This window comes from Coturnix japonica, chromosome 2, assembly GCF_054131305.1.
Source record: "Coturnix japonica strain WE chromosome 2, WE-NBRP24, whole genome shotgun sequence".
Taxonomy (NCBI): Eukaryota; Metazoa; Chordata; class Aves; order Galliformes; family Phasianidae; genus Coturnix; species Coturnix japonica.
In genome coordinates, this window is record NC_140664.1 from 116,431,228 (window position 1) to 116,458,394 (window position 27,167).

Below are 27,167 nucleotides of genomic sequence, written 5' to 3' on the forward strand. Positions count from 1 at the left end.
AAGCATTAAGAACACTCTATAAACAGCTGAAGTACTCTGCTCAGGAGAATAAGTGCTAAGATTTCACAATTTTTACTTCTATATTACTTGGATATTTTAAAACCTACACTGAAGAGTGTTGAAAATTGAAATGAAATTTTTCAATTTTGTCTTGTATTAGATTATTTTACAGGGAGTAATTCTAGTAAACTCCTGTGTCTTCATTATTTGTGTCCCCAAAGCAACTCCTACAAAGACAACTCTGTAACAACTCTTTTGTTCATGTCTCTTGTTCAGTCACTCTCACTTGTGTCACTCAGAACAGATTTACTGGCATGGTAGACCTCTACTAAAGTTTGTGACATCTTTACATCCATCAGTTCACAGAATGCAAATTTTGAAGAATAATTTTATCATATTCATGAGGAAACAACTTAAACTGGTTCCAAAGGAACGGCAAGTAATGAGAATACTTGCATCCATTAAAATTGTAGCTGCATTTCATTTAGTGAAACAAGGAGGAGACTGAAGATAATAATGCTTTTATTGTATGTAGGCTGTGAAGTCTAAAACCCTGATCTTCAAGACTGAGGTTTTAACAAGCCATGAGAAAAGTAATAAAATATAGAATAAGAACTTTCCTTACTTAAAATTTTCTAAAAAACAAACAAACAAATAAACAAACAAAACAAACAAATTTCTCTCATTTTCTAGTTTAGCTTTTATGCACTTTCTTACTTGGTTTCTGGAGTTTAGGGGTCAATATAAGATGTCATTTTAAGTTACAATAGTCCTCTTTAATAAGAATAATTTTATCATAGAGTCTGGAGGCAGTGATAAAAGATACTTCATCTGTAGCCTATTAGATGAAAGTAAAATCAATTATTACCCCTGTTGTCTTACATCCACACACTAAGCCATTACATGAGCATTACTTAAAGTTGTTAGCATTTAGCTTAGATTTAAAAAGCAAACCTGGCTGATCTCTAGTTCTTCCTCTATTTCCAGGTTACTGTCATACTTGCTTCTTGAGCTTTGAGAGTCACATACTGAGTATTTCTTGTCCCCTCTTGAATCTAAAAATGTATTTTCTGAAATGTAAATTTTCTGTTTTGTACAACTAAAAAGTTGAGCAGGCTCAGAGGATCTTATAGCAGCAGCTGTTTTATGATCTGTTTTTCTTGCAGTTGTTTATAAAACCTTATGGTAAAAGGTCTGAAGTGACTGAAGAGGGAATTCTTCAAGTAGGCCAAAGTGTTTTCTAAGTTAGTGGCTGATTTGTCTCCCTGTATATGGAAATATTTTGAGCATAGGCAGGAACACTTATCCCATTCACGTCTAACACTTGAAGAAACAAGAAATGGTTTGACAGTCAGCTGCTGACAAATGTAAATGAAGTTCACTGTCTTGTTATTAACTTGATTGATATTTCCTGGGTAAAAGCACTATGGAGCACTCCTGTTATGTAATGATATTTGGTGAAATACCTGTTTTGCATCTCTCAAGTTATCATTATGTTAATTAAGTTAATAAAGTTACAGCCTCTAGTAATAATCATATTCCTATGTGTGTATCTTATTTGCCTGAGGTGTTTGAATCAACATACTAGTCTTATCAAGACTGACAAAATGCACATTTTGCTACATAATTACCAGTTTAAAAAGAAATTTGGGGGGATTGGGATGTATTCAGTTACTGGCACCTTGATGCATTTTATTTTTTTCTTTTAGGAATATACCAAAGGGACACATACAAAACTTTCTAAGTACCACTGCAGTCCCTGTATGCAAACTTCACTTACAATGGTGAATACATTTTACTGATCACAGGAGAAATTCATATTACTTTCTAAAGAGTATTTTGTAGATTTTCTGTTCAAATGCTGTCATCTCCACTTACTTAATTAGATTTTATTTTCCTATATGTTGGTGACAATTTCCAACCAGTCTAAAATTTATCATGGCTTTCAAAATACTTTAACTATATGATTAAGAGGTTTTGCTTTCCAATATTTCTCAGGATAATGACAATGTAACTGGATTTAAAATTAAAATGCAATTTAAACTGATGCAAAATACAACTTCTTATTCTTCCTACTAGTTCCATATTAGTATTCTGAATTAGTATACAGAATCCAAAAGGTATTTTTGAAAAATAACTAGCTTTACAGCAGTTTCACCTGTCACAATTTAAAATAATAATAATTTAAAAAGATAGCTACATAAGAACTTACATATAAATAAATTGATTTTTGTTTAGTTAAAAAGTGTACAAATGTGTGCATATGAAATTAATGATACTGATGAGCAAGATAATCTAAACTATTTCTACAGTATTCCTTGTCCATCCCTCTGAGGCATCCATTTCTAGCCACATTCTGATACAAGCTGTAAAGTAAATGTCCCTCTGTTTTACCAGAGAATATTTTTACATGGGGCCAACAGGATGAAGAAACATCTCAACTTTTCTAGGGAATACTTCCTTACCTGTTTTTGCACCTCACAGTACACAGACAGTCTAGCTTTGAATTGTAAAAGGGCAACTAACAGACCGATAAGGTGTACTTATATAGCATTGATCTGTAGGTTTGTATTCCCACTTAAAAGGTCATAAAGTCATTGTACTGCAGAAGAGATGCTAAAAAAATCATTGTGTTTAGAGATAAATATTAGGCTGAATGGTGACTAGGAGTTATTGGTTATGTAGGGAATCCGAACAAACAATTGATGTGGATTGTTTGGCTCCAAAACTGATATAATATTTTTAGGAAAGATTTAATAAACTTGTAAATAGGCTGGACAGAATAAGCTGTGAAAGTGAACAATATGTAGTCTTTTACACAAGGAATGGAGCAGTAAAATTCAGAAAGTAAAAGGCAAACCCACACACAAAAATGTATCCATTAGAAACAATACCATTAATTTGGAACTGAAATCATCCATATCTTGGAAAAGCTAGCTGACTCGTGAATTGCTCAGGTTGGAATAAAAGTCTATTTGTTTTCCAAGACATCCAGGAGAATTTCCATGGTAATGCTAAGCGCATCTCTTCTATGTTCACATGTTAACTACTGAACATAACAATACAATCAGCTGGTAAGCTCTAATTCACTATGATATCATGACTGTGTTATCCACAGTATTATGAATAAAAGCCTTTCTTGCTATGGAAACCAATAAAGTAAACTGAAGTTATACTTCATGGATTTATACTATTTTGGGATCAAATAATACATTTCAGACTTGGTCTGCAATTTGCTGTAGTCAATTGAAAAATATCCAAGTTGCCAAAGTGGACTTGCCCAGACTAGTTCTTTTGGAAGAGACCTGCAAATATCATCAGATCTAATTGTCTAACAACTTAAGGGATAACCAAAAGTTAAATACTAGTATAGAAGACATAATCAAAATTCTTCTTGAGCACTGGGAAGCATGGCTCACCAACTACCTCTCTAAAAAACCTGTTCCCATTTCTGAATACCCTCACAGTGAATACATTATTCTTCATAACCAGCCTGAAACTCCACTGGTGGAGTTTCACTTAGTGCTGTTCCCTCACATTCCTTCATCAGTTACCAGGAAGCAGAGACTGAGATGTCCAGATCCATTTCCCCTTTAAGGAAATTCTAGATAGTAATGAGGTTGCCTCTCAGACTTAGCTCTTATTCTGTTTTTCTCCAAACTAGAAGAGTATCATCCAAGCATCCTTCTCTCCTCACTGGACATACCTTTCTTCCTCTCTATCAGCCTTGCTGCCTTTCTCTGGATGTTTTCAAGGACCATATAAAGGACATTACCTTTATACCCTGTGGAGCCCAGAACAGTTATTCTGCACCAGCTCTAAATATACAGGGAGAATCACCTCTATTGATAATCTGGGTATGCTCCATTTAGTACATCCTAAAAATGTGATTTGCTCTCTTGTCTGTCAGGACATGTTTCTGGCTCCATGCTCAGTCTGCTGCCACCATACCACCAAGTGACTTTCTGCTAAGCTATCTCCAGATACTTGTCTCCTAGTCTGACCTTCTGACTGGCATTGCTACAGGTGCAGCACTCAGCATACTCCTTTGCTGAACTTTATGTCATCACTGATTACTCAGTGTCCTCATCTATCTAGATCCTTCTGTGTGGATTCAAACCTCCAAGGAATCAGCAACATCTCTCAGTCTAATACCATCAGCAAATTTGCTGAGGATGCATTCAACTTCCAGATCCAGACAACTGATAAAAATCTTGAACAGCACTCGCCTTAGAATTGAGTCCCTGGGTACACCACTGATGACCAGTGGCTAGACACATATAGTCCCATTCACTACAAAACTTTGAGCTCTACTGCTCATCCAGTACATCATGCAGTGTAGCATGAATTTGTTTATCTCACAGTTGGAACATTTATCCATCAGCATACTGTTGAGGGACAGCAAAGAATAACTTACTAATATCTACATCTACATATACATCTACTACCTTCCCTTCTTACTTTGTACTTAGAAGTACTTCTACTTCTTAGAAGATCAGATAACTAAGGCAAGATTTTCAAAAGTCTTGACAAATCCATGTTGGTTATCACTAATTGTCTTGTTTTTTAAGTGCCTTTAAATAGCACCCAAGATTGTATTCTACATAACTTTTCTAGGAAATGAGATTGGAATGAGAGACCTGTAGTTTCCTGAGTCTTCTTTTATGCCCTTCTTGTAGAATGAATGACTTCCAGTCAGCAGGGGCCTTCCCATAATCCCAAACTCTATGGTGAATTGTTGAGAGAGGTTCGGCTGTAACACCCACTTTTGATCAGATTTATATGCATTGATTTATTTTTTCTGAAAGATTAATTACATCATATTATACCCTGAATTGTACTCACTGAAGACAACAATTACAACAATCACAGAATCAAAGAATCACAGAATGACCTGGGTTGGAAGGGACCTCAAGGATTATATAACTCCAACTCCCCTGCCTGGCAGGGCCACCAAACTTCCGTGTTTACTAGAACAGGTTGCCCAAGTCCCCATCCAACCTGGTCTTGAACACCTCCAGGGATGGGGCATTCACAGCATCCCTGGGCAGCCTGTTCCATGAAGCTTGATGATTTATTGAAAAATTTGTTTGTATGTTTGTTTTCCCAGCTAGTGCATTCTTCTTTCATTGTACACTCACAACTAGTTAATTAACTGTTTACTAAAATTTAAAGATTTAGCTAAACTCCTTTATTATCCAAATTTTACTCGGTAATTTCATTCTCAAATCTGTTTACTAGCCCCTAAAAATATATAAATATTTGATCAGTCTGGTTCTGTTTAATTTCAAACTGCAATGCTAATCTATCAAAACATTTAACTCCATACTATTTTCAAACTTACCACTCCCTTAGAAGTTCTTTCTTGGGTTGACATGAAGTGCATGGGCATTTACACTTGAATGGCATTTGGAAGGACACTGTGTGTGTAGCGATGGTATCAGCACACCCATAGTGTGCAGTTTATTCTAGTTTTACTGCAATGGCTCTTACTACATCTGACTCTTTTAAATGCCTCACTAATCATAAACAACACATACATTCATAAAAACTTGTTTCTTTAGTCAAAATTTTAACAAACTCTTCAAGGATACCAATTTATAAATATTCTCAGTCTCCTTAGCTTTTAAAGAACTCAATTATGGTGTGACTTTAATGTTTATAATCAGTTTATCTTTTAAAGAACACAGTTATGGTGTGACTTTAATGTTTATATTTAGTCTGTCATTTTTCTTTTTCTATGGTTTTGAGATTATTGAGGGGGGTTCATTTTCCACTTGCCTCTGGTTCAGCCAAATTAGCAATGTGAGTTTTAGTGCAAATCACAAAGTTTTGGTATTGATTTCACAGACATCTCAAACAGGATTTTGAAAAGGAAAACCGATTAGGAAACTTAATCATTTGTAGTAAAATTATGTTAGCTACTACTTGGCAAGATTGCTTTAGAACTAGGGCTTTGAAGCCTGTCATAGGTCTTAAAAATAAAATTGCTTGAGTAGTTGAGGAGAACTGTATTAAAATGCAAATTTCCAGCTGTTAATATTTCTTCAAAAACCAATAATCCCCCAGGGCCACCAATATGTCAAATACTTAATGGAAAAATATCCCTTAGGCAGAATGGCCTTTTTAAGTTGACTTTTGATTAAACTTAAAATACTATATAGGGAAAAAAAAAAAAAAAAAGGAAAAAAAAGGGGGAGGAAAAAAAAAAAACAACTTAAAATCTAAAAGGGGATATAAATATAGTACTAGACTAAAATGTCATAGACGATGCAATTGGAGGGACAAAATTAAGGTCAATAATTTTAAAGTAATTTTCTATCCTTTATGAGGATTAGCCAAGGAAATAATTGCTAATGTAAGGTATACCTTAAATCACACACAAATGGGACCTGAGAAAAACACAAGGAAAAAAGAATTTAATACTTTTTTGAAGTAATACATATGTCCACATAAAGATAGGGTATAGCTGGCACGTATGACACAGAATTTAAAGTCCCCACTTCTGAAAATTTCTATTATGGTGAACAAAAGCTGGAACTTGATCAAAATTATTAAGTAAGAATACTTGCTATCAAGTTTCAGGACTCCATGTGTCTCTGTCAAAACAGGGTTTGGATTTCCTTTGAAAAAAAGTGGCTTAATCAAAAGTACAGTCCTGTTTCCATGAAAAGCAGTGATAAAACAAGGATGTAAGCAGAAATAAGATACTATTTTGCACGCACTGAGGTACACTTTGACAGAGCACACCAAATTTTTGAGGAAAATAAATTGTGATGTGGGTCTACAATGTATTCAGTGTCAATTACTAAAGAGTATTTTGAGTTGCAAGAAAAGGCAGTATAATACAGGCTCAGATCATCTCCACATACATTAAATAAATAAATAAATTGGAAAAGATTTATTATAATATTAGTAATAATATAATAATAATGATGTTGCATGAAGATAAGAAGTGCTACATCCATAAGGATGTCACATTACATTCTGTTTCCATAAGATGGGGGAATGATGTCCTTAAGCTGAATTTTAGTTCCACAGAGCATGTGGTTTCTCTTAGATTTCTCATCTGTCACTTATTAGGGAATTTTGGCATCACTGGATTGCAGATTCAGAATGGGATGTGAGAACCTAAGAAGGGCATCAGGCAATTTATATACCCAACTCCTTCTTAAAATGCTTTAAAACTGAGAATCAGTTCCCAACAATGACTGTGGGCAGAAGGTGGATGGAGATAAAGTCATAACAGCAGATGAGGGAAAATAATGGAAAACATATAAGCACATATATTTACAACATATCACCAAAGTCTGTATATCAAATCTGTAGGGACTCTAGTTCTTAGTATCCCTGGCCCATAATCGCCCTAAAAATTTACAGAAGTACCCAGAATTCTGTATTCCTCATGATCATTTCACAGCAGTTAAGAAAGTAACACCTTTAAATCTTGTCCTAAAATGTCCATCTTCCTGTGTAACCTCACATGTTCTTACAAGATTCTAAATTTTAGCTTGCATTTAAAGACTACCTGTTTTAATTCAGAAATGAATAATCTATCTTAGGCACTTTGAGAGGTACTTCAAAAAGAGCACCCATCATTATGAAACCCCGAGATTTTCATTTTTAGTGAACATCCAAACCAAATAAAGTAGAAACTGAAAAGGACATTCCATGTGATCAGCAGGTTTCCTGTTTGCTGATAGTGAAGTTATGCTCTGTGAAAAGAAATTGATGCCTAATGAAAAAAGAAATTATACTTCCATTTTTTAGGTTTTTATATGAACTACTGTTTTAGAAACAAATAAGCCACTTTCTGGGTGTTGAGGACACTGTGCTAATGACAATGACCAGTTTTGATTATGGCCAATGATTATATTCAAATCATGGCTGTGACCAACTACCAAAATGTATTTGCTGACATAGCGTGTCACAGCAGCATTTCTCAGAGCATCAAAATAGCTATACAAGCACTTTTATTTCACCAGCTGCAAGATGAATAGTAGCACTTCGACATTTTCAGTTTAACAAGTCTGTACTTCAGAAAGGGCAGAAAATGAAATATTTTTAGAATGACAATAAACAAAGTTATTTCACTTAAAGTATTATTTGAAAAATTCTAAATGAAAAGTTCAAGAGAATTTTAACCCAATTCTCTCCTTCTCATAGAACTTTTTACCAATTTATGCTGAAGTTTTAGCTGCATCTCCAACCAAAGTACGTCATCATTACCATATAAGTACAGTCTCTTTGTTATCCCAGCTTCTCATCATGTTCAACAATGCTTTATTATAAATTCATCTTCAGTTGTTTGTGAGTCAGACTTAGAAACAATAAGTAGTTGTGATTAGTATTGTGAAGCTAAAGATGGAACCATGCTGCATTCTATGTTCAGTTCAGGGAGTTTTATATTCTTCTCTCTCCATAATTTCAGGGCAGAAGTAAAAAAAACTCTTTAAATCTTGGATATATTCCAAATTAACAGCTGTCGTATTTACATACTTTTAATACTTTTTTTTTTATGTTCTCTTATGAATGATTTGAAGCCATTAATAGGTGATCTACTATTGTATATGTAGAAGGGTTACAGATTTATTTCAGCATCACTGCCATTTTTCCTTATCTAGCATAAAGTTCTGACAAGACTTTAAAAGTTAGAGGTATTGCTCTTTTATTTAGTTTGTTTTCTGATATTTCTCTTTATTTTCCCCAGGGCTCATTTGGAGTTAAAATTCTGTTTCAGATATATCCAAACACCCTTATTTACCTCTTCTCCAAATAGCCTTCAAAATTTAATTATTCTTGAAGGTCTCTTTTACATTTTAAATGGATGATTGGGAAGTTATTCTTTTCTCTCTCTCTCTCTCTCTTTTTTTTTTTTTTTTTTTTTTTTTTAGTTAAGTAAGGATGTTTTTTGAACATTATCAGATTCCCAATTAATTATCCAAATAATAGTATTGTTTGTATTTGTTTTTTTCATTAGGGGGCAAGGTTGGTTTGTAATCATTTTTGGTTTTGCTTTCGTTTTTTGTTGTGGTTGGATTTTTATGTTAGATTTAAATGCATATTTACTTTTGTATCCATGCATAACATCAGACAAATTTGTCATGTTTTACTGTTGGTTTTTTTGTTTGTTTGTTTGTTTTTTGTTTTTTGTTTTTTTCAATTCATATAGCAAGGGAATCAGGATGTGGTTATTCAATGGTTTAGACTTAGATGCAGGGGAATTTTAACCTTCAAATTACAAAAGAACCTCATTATCATAAAAAGTTTAGAAACAGTTAAGGTTTCAATCAGAGAAAGAATAAAATAAGTAAAAAGCCACGACTTTCCAAGAAACATATCCCAAAGATCAGTTTTCTAAAATTTAGATGCTTCAGTGTTCTCATATAAATTGCTTAAAATAAGAATGTTATCATCAAAGAAAGAAGAAAGTAATAAAGAAAAAGCCTAGTAACAGACTTTCATTTAGTACCAAACAATAATATATCTGAATTTCCCTTTGAATTATCATAAATAAAGGTGCTCTTCTTTGGTCTATTGGTTCACTTTCATTCTGTTGTGTGACTGAGATTATACTTTTCTGAGATTAGGTGGTTTCTTAGAAGACAAATTCTTCTTTTTCATATGAGTTTACGATTTGCTTGTCTTTTAACAAAGTTGGTAAATAGGTCTATAACCTGCTACTTCTGACTACTACTATTTGTCCTCGACTAAACACCCAACACCCACCAAGATGTTCTCTCTGTCTCTCTCCTCAACTGCACGGTGGGAGAAAATAACATGAACAGGAGCCTGTCAGTCAAGATAAAGTCACAGAGTTGACTTGTGATTTACTATCGTGACTGAAATAGACTTGACGTGCAGAACATAATTTTAGAATTTTGGGGAATTTAAACAGAATTAGATGGTGAGAAATAAATAAAGAAACGTCATATTCCTATACTTCACTCTTCTCAGGTTTATATTCATTCCTTCGTTTCCAACTCCTCTACTTCCTCCACATCCCAAGCAGTGCAGGCAAAGGTGGAATGAGGCTTACATAGCAGTTCCTCTCTGTTTTTCCTTGCTCATACTACTCTGTTCCAATGGGCTGCAGTCCTCAAGGATAAACTTCCTCCAGCACAAGCTCTCTAAAAGCCCATCCCATTAGGAAGTATCCACATGCTTCATTGTGAGGTCCTCCAAAAGCTACAGCATGTTTAATGTATTCAAGTTTAGTAAAAAATTTTTTAACCAACGAAGCATAATATTTCTGGATACTCTTTCTTTTTTTTGTAAGTAGCATAAACCATAAATATTTCAGTATTCCCTCCTTTAGACTGAAGATCTCAATAAATTGGGCAAAGACTGTGCAATAATTTTTATATAGTTTTATTTATACTCTTCAAATATTGTATGTGAAACTGAATGTCTATTCAAATCATTAAGTATAAAAGTTCAACAACACATGTTTCTCAAAATAAATTACAATTATTTAATTGGCAAATATTTTTGCATCTCTATTAAGTTTTTCTTCCTCTATTGGTTTCACAGCACCATGCAATAGCAAGAATCTTCTTGCTGTTAATGAAAATTGAGGTAATGATGTTGGGTGGATGAGGTGACAGAGGGTCACATCCACCATCAACAAAAGTGTCAGAAGAAATCTAATTCATTTTCAACTTGTTGGTAAATGAATAAGGGCTCTTCATTCAATTTTCAGCCAAAAAAGTGTCTGTAAAACTGCAGTCACAAGTAGGCACTTGGTATATGCATTTTACATGAGTATACAAGCAATGCCATATAAAGGGCAAATATATTTGCAATTGCACGTAGGACGGATCAAGGTACCAAGAAATTTAAAATGAAGAACAAGAGCAGGGGACTGTAACCACATAGGATTACCACATCAAATATTCAAGAAGGATACTTAGAGCCATATCTGAAACATTTGTTACAGGTTAACAATTCTTTATATGAATTCATAATAACTAATAATATACATGTGCTAAACATCTGCATAAAATATGGGGATGGTAGTGATTGAAAGTGATTGATTTTTCTTTTTGACACCCAATATATCTGTTTTTTCAATAGCTTAAGCACTCCAATGCATCAGTCTTCAGTATATCTATACATATTTATGTGATTACTTGAAATAAACCTTATGGAATTTCTCCATCAGCATGCTTTAACACTAAAATGTAAATTTTTAATATCCAAAGGTTTCCAAAATTTGATAGAATTATCTAGGTATCACTGTACAAGCATTTAATTTGCTTTCCATCTGGGTGACTGGATGTCTCTTCTGAGAATATTTTTAACAGAATAAAAAGTTTTTTAAAAACAGTTAAAAAAGAAAAGAAAGGCATTTTATGAATCTCTCAAACTATGACTTATCAATTGAAAAAAATAAAAGGAAGACAGTAACAATCAACAGTTTAAGCACAATGGATTCAATGTGACTGGCCCATAAACAACAAAAAAATAAGGCCACTTAATTTAAAATAACCACATGCAATTAGAAAAGGAAGATAATTTATGTGGCATAATTATGAACATTAAAGATTGTGAAGTATGTTTTCATTCTTCTTTTGTTGCCTGATTGAAAGCAGGGTGAGGGGGACCACAGGAAATGCCTTCTTGCATGTCATTTCTTTCCAGTCAGTAAGATTTAACATTATGCATCATCTTTATGGAACTGAAATATATATATATGTGTGTGTGTGTGTGTGTGTGTGTGTGTGTGTGTGTGTGTGTGTGTATGTGTATATATATAACCAGCAATTGAGATCTTTAGAATCAGCTTTCAAAACATCGGTTTCATACATCAACCTACACCAGTGTTTAAGCTTTCTAGATTATTTTGTCTCAAATTTCTCTTACATATTTGTTATTCTTTCTTCCCACACTTATTTCCCATTTCTGATTCTGAACTGGACTGAATTTCTTCTTTTAACTCAGGCTTCTCATTTCTCTCTTAACTAGCAAAAACCTTGGGACGCTGACTTTCTTGTGTTTCAACATATCATTGCTGTGATCTTTTCTGCATGAGCTACCAGACACAAATGATTTGTGTCTAGTTTGTCAAATGAGATGACTAATGGGAGTGGACAACAGATCTGCATCTGTTTCTTCATCTCATTCTACTTCATACACTTACAGATATCTCACCATTTAGTTAACTGTCGTTTTGTTATTTGTAAGAGTTTTTATACTTTCAAACTAGAAAATAATCCCCCTATTTTCAAAATCATTCTCAGAGATTACATATCCTCAAAGTCATATTAAACCCCAACGTAGAGTATGAAGGCTTTTTCTAATTAATTCAATTTGGTCCTGCAGATTTGATTCTGTCTACATAATTTTTTCACATAGCATTTTTAATATTACCTCTTTTACAAAGAGATTAAACTTCAGAAATTAAAATAAAATCTATGTGAAAAATAGGATGATGTTGGTCTTGCTTTAACACCTACTTCCTCTGTAAGCTTATGGGTGCTGAAAAAACTACAGTTATTAAGATGAAATATGACTGCATAAATCATGCAAAACAATTCAAAGTTTCTAGACATCAAGAGTCTTGCAGATTTAAGGTGTGATTGAAGAGCAATAATGTACTTTAGTCAGTTAGTTAGCCTGAGACTGAAAAATAGACAAGCTGATTGAAGGACTTGACCTAATGATCTCATTCTTTTCATTCTACTCTCTGCTTGTTTCCAGTCCACTCTAGATCTTTGTTCTCTAGTTCTTAGTAGACAAAAATTTTCCCTCAATTCCACTTATGGAAATGTGTTTCACTGAGCCTGGCAGTTTTTGATCGCTTTTTACTGTACCCTCACTATTTTTAGCTAATGTGACAGAGGTAATAAAGATGCCTTTAGCATGGAGGTGACAGGAGGTTATTTTCAGGAAAAGTTCAAATGACTTAAAAATCTGTTTGACTTCAATAACAACATTTAAAGAAATTAATCAACATTTCAGGAAATAAATAATAAAAAATAAAAAATAAAAATCAAGAATGAAAAAATATATGGCTATTTAGACTTAGCTTGATTTCATTATCTGATAGAAAGATTCATGTGCTTTCTATTTCTTGAATTACTCCCAGTCTAGATTATAGTTACGTGTTTGTCAGGAGTTTTCACAGACCCTATCAATTATTCTGCAACGAGAAACTGCTAGTATTTAAAATCTGCACTAATGGAGCAACTGAAATTCCTGTTCATGACCTAGACCATGCTGTATTTATCTTGCTCCAATACAGAATGAATGAACAAATGAATGAATAAGTAAATAAATAAATAGATAAATAGATAAATAGATAAATAAATAGATATCTGTGACCTGCATCTCGAAAAGGAAAAAATAAAAAAATAAAAAAAGAGAGGAAACAACACTACACTCTTAATTTCAGAAAATATTCAATATATTTTCAGTGCAGATTAAGATTTTATCAACAAAACTAAAACCGTTAATAAAATTTTAAGGAACCAAATACAGTACTTGGTTCTTGTACTTTTTGTGAAGTAGTTTAACTACAGTTGTCATATATGTCATCAGAGAAAAAAAGCTTTTGTGAAATTCACAAAATTTATGAGTTTATAACAATTCACAGGTGATTCTAGATTTTGGGGTTCATATAAAAAATGTAGGTTTGATTTTAAATAGTTAACTGGGAAATGTAACAGTGAAGGCATATGATATAATTTAGGTATAATTAGAAATGGCTGTTCAGGTAGCATCTAAAAGTGCATTTTCTCTGAGCTGATCTTTCACAGAAATATCATTTACAATATCTTTCCATAAACCATTTACTTTATGCTTTAGCTATTTAAAAACAAGAACAAAGTTATTGAACAACTGTTGCTAAAGAAAATGTTGCTTAAAATTAAAGGAATAGGATTGGTTCTTTTTATGTTGTCATTTTCAGAGTATAAAGAGTCTCCAATTTATTTTAATATGCATTCATAAAGAACAGTTGTAATTTTGTAAATGCTTTTTCTCTGCCTTCTCCCGGTATTATATGTGCTGCTTCCCACATGAAGAACCATCCATAAAGAAAAAACCTGTCATAGTTTGCTTATTTTTATAAATGATTTATTGTTCCTGGGGATTTAATCAAAGTTTTCCCATGGAAGCCTCATATTTGAAACCAATTTACAACTTCCTAGCTCTTGTAAAATTAAATTAATCAGCTGAAAACCCATTTTATGTTTAATTTCTTAGCTGAAAAAAAGATTTTGGTAGCGTAAATTCATCCAGTACCAAGAGCTTTGCAGAAGTCCTGCTTTCACTATTTACACCATGTTCAGGCTATAAGTGAAACTGTTAATGATGCTTGCTCAGGAGACTTTAACCCAATTAAAAAGCCCTTGACAAAATAGGCTACTGCATTTTAGCCTCAGTTAGCCTCAGGAGAAAACAACAGGGGTAAGGAGATGACAACATGGTCAATTAACATGGCTTCAGTTGTGTTATCCTCACTCCACAATGACACTAACTAAACTAAAGTGAACTAACACAATTAAACAATAGAGATTCTTTATTCATCCAAGTGCATCCCAAAGACTGAGAAAGATGACCTAGTGCCTAGCAGATTAGTAAAAAGTTCAACCCGCAACACTATCTCATCCTTAGTTATAGGCAATTATTCAAGTAAAATTGTAAGTTAGGATTCAGTGTTGCAGTAATCCACTACATCTCCAGACTCTTTTGTATAACTTTACAATTCCAAATCTTTATGGCTTCAGTGAAATATGAGGGCTACTCTATCAGTAATACTACCTATTTTATTATGTTTACCCACAACATCAGAGGTGGATGTTGGTGGTACAGCAATAGAAGTTGAACCAAAAAAAGTCTTGCATTGTTGTACATATGCACACTCTCCACTTCTTTTACACAGACCTCAATTCAGCCTTTTCCTTTGTATTTTTCCCATTATCTAAGTCATATATGCCAGCAAGTTTTTGTAGCAGGAGTCTCTTCTGAACCTCAAGCACCGCTAAGATTTTTCTGCCCAGATTGCTTCTAGAACAAAGTGTTCTCCTTTAAAATTATAATTTATAAACCTGTTTTTGTTCATCTTTTTGTTATAATTGAGTTATCTTCTTTGACTAACACTCTCTCAGCACCTACAGAAAGTGTTAGTACTGTTGAAAGTTATTTCAAACACCTGATTAACACTTATTTGTAGGATGCAGAAGAAAATTTCTTCGCCATCTTCCTTACATACACTTATCCAAGTATTCCAGTTTTGGTGAACAAAGAGGTGTGACCTTTTGTGTGAGTGTTTTTGAATTTCTGTAGGTATTTATAGTTTTAAATGGAGGAACAGTAACTAAAAAACAACAGGCTGAAGAGATTAAAAGGTTATGCTGAGATGTACCAGACAGTCACTCAAGAACTGTTATGATTCAGAGACTAGAAGTCCTGTTGAATCTATACAAACTTATGAACTGAGAACACCAAGGACTGACCAAATCTGTGGAAGGCCACCAGCACACACACTGGCATCAACAACAGGTAGTGCAGTTTGGACCATACCCACAGAGGTATAAAAAAAATGCAAGAATTCTCATAAAAGAAGGAACCCACTGAGGGATTTTCCAGATACCTACCTAGACATCACCAGTGTAAAATATTTTAAATTTTTTAGTTGGATAGAATTTGGCTATCTAGCCCTTAAGAAAATGAAGCAGGTAGCTAAAATTTGTCTATTGGTATGATCTCAAATAAGGATAAATTTCTTGACCCAATTGTGAATGGTAATGCCCAAGAACACTTTTATGGGAGATTTACTTTAAGTCCTGTTGTTTATTTTTTTTCACAAATCTATTAAAACTAATCATTCACACAAAGAAGGAAACCACTTTTCAACATGTTTAAATACTGAACATATAGTTTTGTGTTATCCTGGATGTCTCATTTTCCTTACTGTTTCAAAAAACTGGAGATGACCTCTCCTGTCAGTTAGAGATGAGCTCTCACTTTAAAGGTCCAAGATAAGCATAAATTGCTATTTTGTTTTATACTGTGATTTTATATTATTGCTTTGATTTGTAACATACTTCAATTTCATTCTCAGTTTGTACTGTCTTTCTAGGGAGATCAATTAAAGATAACCAGACAAATTCTTGATTATATTCAGAGAGTCAATTTTAATATTACTTACATGAGGGGGCTGTAATCTTATCAAAGATGTAATCTCTCCAGTTCTGCTTTTGGTTACTGGAAAGTTTAAGGATTGTAATTCAAACCAATGTGATATGGAATGTGAGAAAAGTTCAATTTATCAGTGTTGAATCATATAAGCTAAGTAAATAACAGTGTAATGAAGAAAAATCAAAGCTACAGAAAAAGATTTCCATTAAGTTGCCCAGCAATGCAATGACATTTCTAAGAGTATATTCTAAAATGCCATGAGTTCTAACAGCAATGCAGAAAGTGAGAGAGGAATCAAAGTAATGCTAGTTTCAGACAGACGAATATACAATATCATATTGGATTGAGAATGACAGTTATCTTTATATTCAAAAGATAGCATCGTAGCCTTAAAAGAGCAGAGCAATGACATAACTTGACTCCACAAACTGCAACTTTCAGTGATATGGAGATGTCAGGTACTTGCTTATTGCATGAATGATCAACACCAGTAAGAATTTACTGACAAACACTGAACACTGGACACAGGTGGGTAAGACCTTCATTGTAATTAAAACTTTATTCTATCTTGACACAAATTTTACAGGTTGGAAAACATTAGACACCTTATATGATTAAGCATCATTCTCAAACAAAACCTTCCCAGCATCTGCAGTAGTCCATCTTCAAGACTTTAAGGCTGGAGCTAGTACTATAAGCAACTAATCAGTAGAGAAATTTGCAGCAGTACTTTTGCTTTGACAATGCCAGTTGCAAGAGACTGCATATACTGAACTGGACACCTAGGAGGCAAGGACGTATTTATAGCTGTGAAAACAGCAGCAGCATCAATACAATGAATCTAAGTATCAATCTGTTGCTATGGAAGTCTGAATTATTTTGAAATCCATTCAAAAATGTCTCAAGGAGACAGCATTATGGCTACAAAAGCATAGCTTGTGACGGGGTGTTTCATAGAGGCTCTATATCAGGTCCTAAGTTAGAGTAGTCATATTGGTTCAGGTTCACCACAATTAGTGAAATTATCCTCTCAGAATTAATTGTTTGTTTGGACTAGGAATGCCACTGAGACTGGCATAACTGCTGAATGGGATCAGCTTCATAGCTGTGCAGGGTAAATACCTCCAAACCCCTACATCTCCCAGGAACTTATGGAAACTGGACTTTAGATTCCCAAATTATGTTTTAGAGGATTTTAAATTCTTGTTCTGAATTCCTAGAACATAAATAATGATTCATCCACCAATAAGGAATAGATAGCACTAGCAGACTTAACATGACGTATTCAGGACTTACAGTTCTGTGAGACATATCTCACAAAACAGCAAGAATCTCAGTTCCACAAGCAACAAATCCAGAAATATTTTATTCAAAAAGTTCTGCAATACTGTTCAAAATCATTTTATCTCAGTATGTACAATGTGGAACATTACCTTCTGATTCTTGCATGTATTCTCCCTTTGCTTTGGGAAAATTATGGGATGTTAATCCCCAGTATATGATTTTAAACTTATATCAGTACTTCATGATAAAAATAGTTTGTTTTTTTTTAACTTAAAATAAAAACAATTATGCTTATATGCTTTCTGTTTAGAAAAACTGAAATATTTTAACTTGTCCTTGAAGTAACAGTAAACACAGCATATTTATCCAGTAGTTTTAAATAAAATTTTCAACCCAGCAGGGCTAGCTAGAAAGCATTTGTCTTCCTACAATGAGACTTTTAATTCAATTACGTACTCATAGGGGGAGAAAATGGTGTGTGTTCCAGTCTGCAAACCCCATTGTCCACATGTGCATTCTCTGATCAAACAGATCTAATAATTCCTTGTTAAAGTCATCATTTCCCATTAGATGAGCAACTGTGGCTGGTAAAAGGTAATGGTTACAGTGTGTTACACAATTAACACAGTGTGAAATGAACTGAAATATGTGTTCTAAAGATGATTTTCAATGGAAATAGAGTATTTAGACACTATGTATCGAAAATGCACATCCAAATGTGTGCTGTGATGAATGTTCAACAAAATTGACTGTGCTTATTTACCACACATTGCTGTGTTGTCTAAAGCACATCAAACATTCTTCCGTGCTATGAAAGAGAAAACTTGCATTAGAAGAAAATTACTTGAAGTTGTCTGGATGTAGATAAATGACAGAAATATTTTCAGGCTTTGTAATGGTTTCTGACAAAAAATGTAGTAAAAATTCAGATAATCACAAGGAATGAGATTTATAATAGACATCCAGTTTAGTAGAATGAATTCCAAAAAAAATACTACATGCCTCTGAAAAAGAAAAAAAAACAACAAAAAACTAGCAAAACTATGAGTGAGCAGTGTTTTCTACATGATGTGTGCCAAATTGTGCAAGTATAACTCAAGTAGTCAGTGAACCGCAAGATCCAGTTGTTCATAGATGCAGAAGTTGCAGCTTCTGTCTGTCATAATAAATATAGAGAGCATTCTGGTAGTAGAAATCTGATAAAAAGTTCTGTAAGTCCTTTCATATAGCAGAGCATTTTCACAACCTGTATGCTAAATGCAAATCTGGAATTTAAGTCAATTAAACCACTTAATATCTCACCTAGGCATTTCACATGACAATTACACATTTCTAGAAATTGATAGTGCCCTGTGAGATAAAGTTGCAAGTTCTGTTCTTCAACTGCATAAATCTGTAGGACCAGCTTTCTAAAATCTACAGCCATTCTAAATGGGCAGCCGGTTACTATCACATACCAGATCCAAGCATGCTCTAAGCCACAGGAAATGAAGCTGTCTGACATTCCTGAATGATTTAGATCAGATGGTACTTGACCAAGTCCCTGCTGACAATCCTTTTTTCTCAAAGAGATTTTTTGTATGGCCCAGTATGACTAGCTCAGAGCACCAGTAATGTTAAAGTCTAAGTGGCAGCCTTTAACCCCATAGACAAGTCCTGAGATACTAGTGTTCATGAGAGAGCAAATATCTACCCTTGAGACAGCTGCAAGGGGTCCTTGGTGCTAAAAAAGCCCCAAATTAGCAAAGTACAGAGATATCCCTAAGCACCTCAGAAAAGAATTTCAGAAGACAGACATATTCTGTAGTTGAGAGAATCCAGTTGAATCTGTAATATGCAGGATCCCTCAGAGATACAAACTAAGTTCATCTTCCAGTAAGGGTGAGATGAGGCCAATCAGCAATTACACAAAGCTAGGAGAGAAAAAGGAAAGGAAAAAAAAAAAAAAATAGAAAGAGAGAGTAAAAAAAAAAAAAGAGAGAGAGAGAGAGAGAGAGAGAGAGATTCAAGCATATCTTCCTGAAACAGCATACTGACGAGGAAGAACTTTTAGGAGAAAAGATGGAGAAAATGGCCGTGGAAGCCAGAAAAGTCTTAAAACCAAGGTTCTAACTGCACTGTGTGATGAAGAACAGTATAGAAATTCACCATCTATATACTGGTTTTACCTATTTTTCTGCCTTGTACTTACGCTGGATTTCTTTTTTCACATTAATTCTTTTGCTTTTCTCTTGAGTGTTGTTGTATTGTATATACTTGTGCTTGTCCCCGAGGCTCTTATTTTACAAGCCTGTAAGGTATGATGTGTTCTATGACACCAGCTCAGAGCATAGTTATACCACTTCCTCCTAGCACTAGTGCATGACAGTACTTAGATTGTTTTTAGATACTAGCCAGTATCTCCAAATCTCCTTGTCTCCCTATTTTTCTTCCCTTGTTTTCATTTTTATTTTCCACAATATGTGCTTTCAAAATTTCCGTCTCAACTCTGTAAGTATTTGTGAATGGGATTGTCTGTGTTTATGTCTGCACAATGGCTAAAATCACAGCTCTTATTATGCAAATAGTAAGTAATAAACATTAAGAAATAAATTAAAAATGTATATGGCAAATGCTAAAAAATAAAACAAAAACAAACAAAAAAAACCCACAATATTTCCATTTTTCTTTTTGCAATGGTCTTGTGAATACTGCAAATTATCAGAGCCACTCCCCTTTTGTTTCCTGGAATTGGAATAAGTGTTGTTTAGTTTTTGGAATGAAAGAGATAAGACACAAAGTAATCTACTGACTAGATCTTGCCTTTCAAATGCAGGAAAGAGTGATTAGACAGTCACTACCATCTAATAGAAAAGATTAATTAATGTTAACTTACAAGACCCATCATTATGCAACCTAAAATGTCTTTGGGTTGTGCCAGTATTCACTAAAATCTGGACAGAAAATCCACTGATTCCAGGGTGAAACCCATTATAGATTACAGTGGTCTTGAAGTTAGGTATCACAAGAACAGATATATTTGCATTTGAGACTACTCCAAAACTGAGTTCTTCGAATCATGTCAGTGTTTTGATTTAAGCAAATAATGGCAGGTAATACAGCCCAAAATCTGGCCCAAGGGACAAGTGCAAATGCTTTAGGAGAGCTGAATTTTTCTTAGAGTATAAATGCTACCTTGTAACCGTGACCTTTGCAAAAATGGTGCAACATAACGTGTCCAAACAGTGAAACTGTGACCATGATACCTCCCACCACATATAGAGATAAACACAACAGAAAATACCAAATCTTAAATCAAGCACACTGCACCAATTTGTGATGATATTGAGCTAGGTAACTTCAGTTGATTGGAAGACAGACAGTTTACAGCCAAATCTCTTATAAACAGCAATTTATTTTCAGCCTACAGAACTTCCAAACTACTCTTTGTGATTCAGATTGTCCATAGATGATTTTCTTTTCAGTACACTAAGGTCATTTGATAGTTCTAACTTACAAAGAAAATACTGCCAATAATGAGTTTCTTCAGTAGCTCTTTTCAGAAACTTCAAAACAATGACCCGTTATTGTAGATGAATAAATGTTCTCATCTCTCAGCAGAATGGCATTCTTCAAGTATAATTTCTGAAGCAAAGGCCCTTACATAATTGTCTAGAATAGTGTTAAGGGGACAGAAGAAATCAAAAGTATTTCAGGACATGCAAAACAGAAATAGGTAAGCAAATGAGACAAAACTATTGTCTCTCCTTGAACAGTGGGAAGCAACATGTGTGAGAGAAAGCCACACAGCTCAGGAGCTGATGCAGTGACAAACAAAGATAATGCTGGGAGGTCATTGTCTCCTCCCAGTGATAAAGATCTCAGAAATGTGAAGATCCACACTGTACTTTACTTAGACTGGTGGTTAACAGGATTAATAAGAAGAGAATTAAAAATAATATAAGAGTGGAAGGACCCACTTCTAACAGCATGTCTTCAGGAAATGAGCCAATTTATGCTGGTCAGGCTTTGAGATAATGGAGAATAATTGTTATTTTTCTTATAATAGGGAACAACACTGCAAATAAACTCTGAGTATATTGACTATTCAGTAAATAAGTAAATAGAGAATAAGACTGTCTTCCATTGCACTGTAAATGGTGTTTCCTCTGTTTAATTAAACTGTAGAGGTTAGGTCTACAGAAGGACATACACACATTGAAGTCCATCAAGTTTGTTCCAGTGATCACTGAATCCAAATTTGCACAAAGCAAAACTTCAGGACAATTGCAAACTCCTGCACTGCTTAAGTACTGACCACAAAGAACATTTAACATCTGATGTATACCTATGCCTGACATATTTCTCTTCTTGAGTGACTGGAGGTTTTTAATTTGGTAGACTGCTTTAGAGTGCATAGAGCAGAAAAATATGGGATTCTTAGTCCTAGAAAATGCAACGATGGTAGTAAAGAGAGTCAGTAGGATTACCAAATTCACTTCTGCTTTCTAGGCAAGTGTTGTAATGAGATGATTCTCACAGAAAATGAGAACATGAGCCCTCTGTATATTAGAGGGGAAATCTTTGTTCAGTTCTTTGAAGGAAAGAAAAGACAGAGGTTTAATTCAAAGTATATTGCAGCTCTCATGAGATCTGATTCGGAGGAAAAGGTAACACTTAATGGTTGGAAAGAAGCAGGAGAGAACAAGAAATGCAAAAATTGCTCTCACCAGCATCTGCAGAAACTACTGTTGTTAAATGAAATCACTTCCTCTGTTTCAGTTCAGGCTTCACTTTTTTCTTTTCTTTTTTTCTTTTATTTCTTTCTTTTTCTTTCTTTCTTTTTTTTTTTTTTTTTTGTTGTTGTTGTTTGTTTGTTTGATCATGCTTTTTGCTTGTTTGTTTTTGTTGTTTAATTATTTTTTTCACAGCAATGATTGAATGAGCCTCATGGACTATCTTGAGAGATATCCTTACCTCCCTCCAAATCAAAAGCTGTGCAACTGCATCATCTCAGTGAAGTTCTCACATTTAAATATATCAAAAAATTTTACCAACACAGGAGAGTGTGTTAATGCTATGGCTTTTTCCACAATGATATCCATTATGATAGAAGCACTAGTAAAGATTTTTTCTTTTCTCTCTTAAGAAAGTAACCACACAGACCTACACAATTGTTTCCACATCAAGCTGCTCCTTATGTTATTGCAGCCACTTTAGAAACAAAAAGGGATATACAGAGAGTTGATAGTTTATAGTAAAATAGTGTAAGTAGTACCTGCAGGTGAGCTTCATCTTTTTTCATATGAAAAGTTTTATAAATGGGGATCAAACTCATTTTATAGCTGAATGACCTACCTTCAATGATCAAACTTAAGTAATATTTGTAAAGGTTAAAATCCTTGTTTTGATGAAAATATTAACATATATCCTCACTTTACACAGTTTCTCTTGAGTACACAGTGCATGTTAAAATCTTTTAGAAGGAAGCAAAAGCCAATTCCCCAAACTGGAAACTCGTCCACAATTTATGCTTTATGTTTGTAACACTCACAAACAAACGTAACAGCAATAAGGGTAACTTCTAAGCCATTAGCCTCTGTAGAAGTATTTCATTTGTTAATGTGAACAAGAATTGGGCATTTATTAATTGTAGATATTCCAAGACAGACAGTTTTCTGCCTTGACTTTACACAAAAATCTACTTAAGGTTTAAAGTTGCTGATATTCTCTCTTTCTACAAGAAGGCAGATGATGGAAGCATCTAATTCCCTCAAAACATGGAAGTCATTGTTTCTGGTAAGTTTCCTGTTTAGTCCCCAAATAATCATTTATTTAAACTCTTGTGACCGTAGTCTAAAGACTCTAACTGTAAAATGCCAGCTTGGTTATTCTGAAAATGTTAAGACCCACCTGTGCCATTTTCCAGTGATTTACGGTACCATTAAAGACTATGAAGTGCTGATGTTGTAAGTTTGAAAGGGAAAAGAGGAGGAGAGGGATGCATTATTGAAAACCAAAATCATGTTGATAAATGGGAGGAATGGTCTGAAATCAATAACAGGAAATTCAATAGAGATAAGTGCAAAGTACTACACTTGGGGCTTGACAACACAAGTAGGTTAGTACAGCAAACTAAAACATGAATTTGCAATAGACTTGCTGCTGCATACTAACTTTTCATGCTAATACTCCTTCTAAGCACTAAGTGTAGCTTTGTGTGGTGCTGTTTTCTCCCACAAGTTGAACACAGCTGGCATTAGAGCTGGCCACAAGTATCCACAAGGGATATGTGGATACTTGAGAAATTAGCAAAGAGAAATTAGCATGCTGTAAATTTGTATCCTTTCCTACACAAAATTACCATTTAGCATTTTAGGCAGAAAAAAACAAAAGCAAATGCAAAGTATGGAATTACAGGCTAGACAACATTAAAGCATAAGCAAGATATAGTCAGTACAGAAAGCACTGCAAACCATCACTGATAAATTATGGAAAATAACCATGTCAGTACTGCATACAACACTGTTGCTAATATGGAGATAGAAACAGAAGATAATTCTTTGTATTATGCTTTGCTCACTGTTGTTAAGAGTATCAGCAAGAATAGACTGTTTCCTTTGGGTTTCCAAGCTTGAAAGATAAGGCAAGTTTTGGAGCAGCTGTAAGGATGAAGTCAAACATCCTATAATGGGAATTTAAAAGAAATGTTAACAAAATCTATGACTGCCGTCTAAGTCTGGCTTTCAAAAAAAATGGAAAAGAATGCTATGAAGGGAGTCTATTGTTTTTTCTTTTGGTCTATTAGGAACTGAAAGGAAATACATGCTCCATTTGCAAAGATGGAGATAGTCAACTGCAATTTTAAAATGTTGAGGTGTTATCAACCTGAGGGGTACAAGAACAGGTCAACGAGAAGAACGGTAGGGAGAATACTTGGGTTTATTATTTTCATCTCTAACCCTGAGACATGACAGTTCTACAAGAGGAAAAGGGAGAAAAAGGAAGAACAGAGGAAGAGAGGAATAGAGAAAGAGAGACAGAAAGGAAGAAAGAAAGAACAAGAGAAAGAAAGAAGAGAAAAAGGGAGGAAGGGATCGGAACAAGCTTCTCATGGGGAAGGAGCAGAAGAATATATGGTTGAGAAATGCTGGCTAAGTTTTGAGCCAGATTACCTTCAGAGAATGAGGAAACAAATATATTGGAGAGTTTACAAAAACACATTTCAGTGTGGTCTAAGCATTTTTACACCTTCTTAGCTTTGCAACTCTCTTTTCTCTGTCTCTTGAAATCTATAAAAATTGCACTAAAATGTAGACCCTCCAGTGGCCTGTATGTGTCTTAACTATATGTTAGGCAATTAGATACAGGGCAGAAACATCTATTATTTCAAATGTAAGAGCAAGTTTCCCTAATTTTCTACTTGATCAATCATGGTTCTGTTTTCAGTGTCTCTTCTATGTTATCTTCCTCATCTTTACAATATCACACTTACAATTGCAAATCATAAAAAATAATAATTAAGTTTACGGTTACATATAAAATTATGATTAGTGGTGCTTGATGTGCCACCTGGTTATTCAGATTTCATTTGCATCACGATACTACTTCTATACCAAACTTGCAGTTTGCATGTTATAATGAATTCAACAGATCTTATATACAGCTAAACTTAAAATAGAAGCCTTTGTGTTGACAGCATTTCTCATTCAGACAGCAGACTGAAAATCTCTCAAAGTGGAAGATGAGAAATCTGTAACGCTTAGGTAAAGATGGAGAGTTTAGTTAAAATGTGCAAACAAAACAAAACAGAAGTTCTGAAAATTCATACATCTGTAATGTGTAAGGAGAAATTGTAATAAAAAAATTAATTGTCTTCTCTTGGCCACTATACTTTAAGCCATACAAGAAAAGCAAAGGAAACACAATATAAAGATTTTTTTTGCAAATGATGTTAACATTACCTTGTGGAGAATGAGAAAAATTTGAAAGAAGCCTACATGCTGGTGATTGCAACTATAAGTTAGCCTGCTACCTAGAAGCATACAAGAAATAGCAGGAAAATAAATGGAAATAGTGTATCTTTACTAGCAAGTGAGATTATTTTATTGATCTGCTATACCTCCAAGAAAATCATTCAGCCTTTCAGTAATATTTAGACACTTAGAGGCAACAGGTTTCAGTACTTCCCAGCCCTACAAATGAAATGCCACTTATTTTTAATGCCTACTGATGTCTTTACCTAAGGATTAATTACTGTTTGTTACTTTGCATTTCTAAATGAGTTAATGCAATCATCTCATTACTTCCATTTTAGCAAAAGAAGTAGCTGTATCTCAACTATTCCACTGTATAAAATAAAGAAGTATGGAGCACTACTTATATGTAATCTAAAACTGGCAAAATGGACAAGAACAAAACAGTAGGGTAAGAAAAAAACACAGACAAGTAATAAGGATAATAGATACACCAGAAATCAGTAAGAAGTGAACCATAAACTATTTCTCACCTTTCACAATCTAGAAATAGATGGAATTAATTGTCTAGTGAAGCTCATTGGGTTGATCATATACCTGTAATGTTAAGAGTATTTTGAAAATAGGTATAAAGAGGTACAGCTGAAGAAAGTAGCCTAAGCATCTGAAGACTGCTAGTTCAAAACTAAAATGATGAATTAGAAAGAGCACTGCAAATCAGTATAATTAAGGTTTGCGATTTTTATAAGGATTAATAGTGGAAAGATCATTAGAAATCGTTTTTACAGTTTGAGACCTGAGAGTGACCACTGACAATATGAAAATGGAGGAATTTCTTTTAAAAATATATGATGAGCCAAGTTATCTATCAGAGTGTATTGAACATACTACATTAATATGTAGATTTTAACTGCAGGAGACACTGAAGAAATAGAAGTTGGTCTAAAAAGATTAACACAGTTCTTTCAGAATGGTTAACTGACAACTATAGGGGTAATTATTAATTTATGCAATATAACTGGAAAAAAAGTGCAATTCCCACAAACAAAATATATTGATGTTTTTGCCTCAATATCAGGAAAAGCCTTCTGTCAGGGACATTAATTAAATACTTATATAGTCTGCAGTGAAGTATTTAAAAACTTGAATGACACTTCTAAAGCAATGTTAGAAAACAATTAAGAAGATAATGCTTCTTAAAGGGAGAGATTATGTAATAAAATGTTTTTACTGTAATCCTTTTGTGTAAATAGTGAATAATAAGTACGACACTGATATGTGGAGGGGATAGCATCATCCAATAATGGGGGTTGAGTTACTGTCAGAAAATACTGTTGACCTCATAGAAAAACAGTTCAAAGTTTACTTTTTGAAATGTCTATTTCTCAAAGCTTCACTGGTGTGTTTCACGTTTATGAATTTTTTTTATCCCTCTAATTTCCCACCAACAACAGAGAGTTCATTTCACACATCACTAAAACTTTGCCTCATAGCAACACCTCTACTTGCTACGTGGCAGAAGTACATTTTGAACAATTAACTTCACTTATTCTAGAGTCTTAGTCTCTACAATGAGATTAATGCTCTCAGAATTAGAATTAAAGTTTAAGCAAGTCACTGGTTTCCTCCAAACACCTGTATTGTTTATTTATTCCAAAAGCAAAGTAAAATAAAGGGTTTGAAATATGTGCCATGTAATGGGCATCAGTCTAATCTGAAGTAGGCACCCATGCCCTTCAAATGGAATAAACTATCATGAAGACATCAATGTTCCAGTGAAAA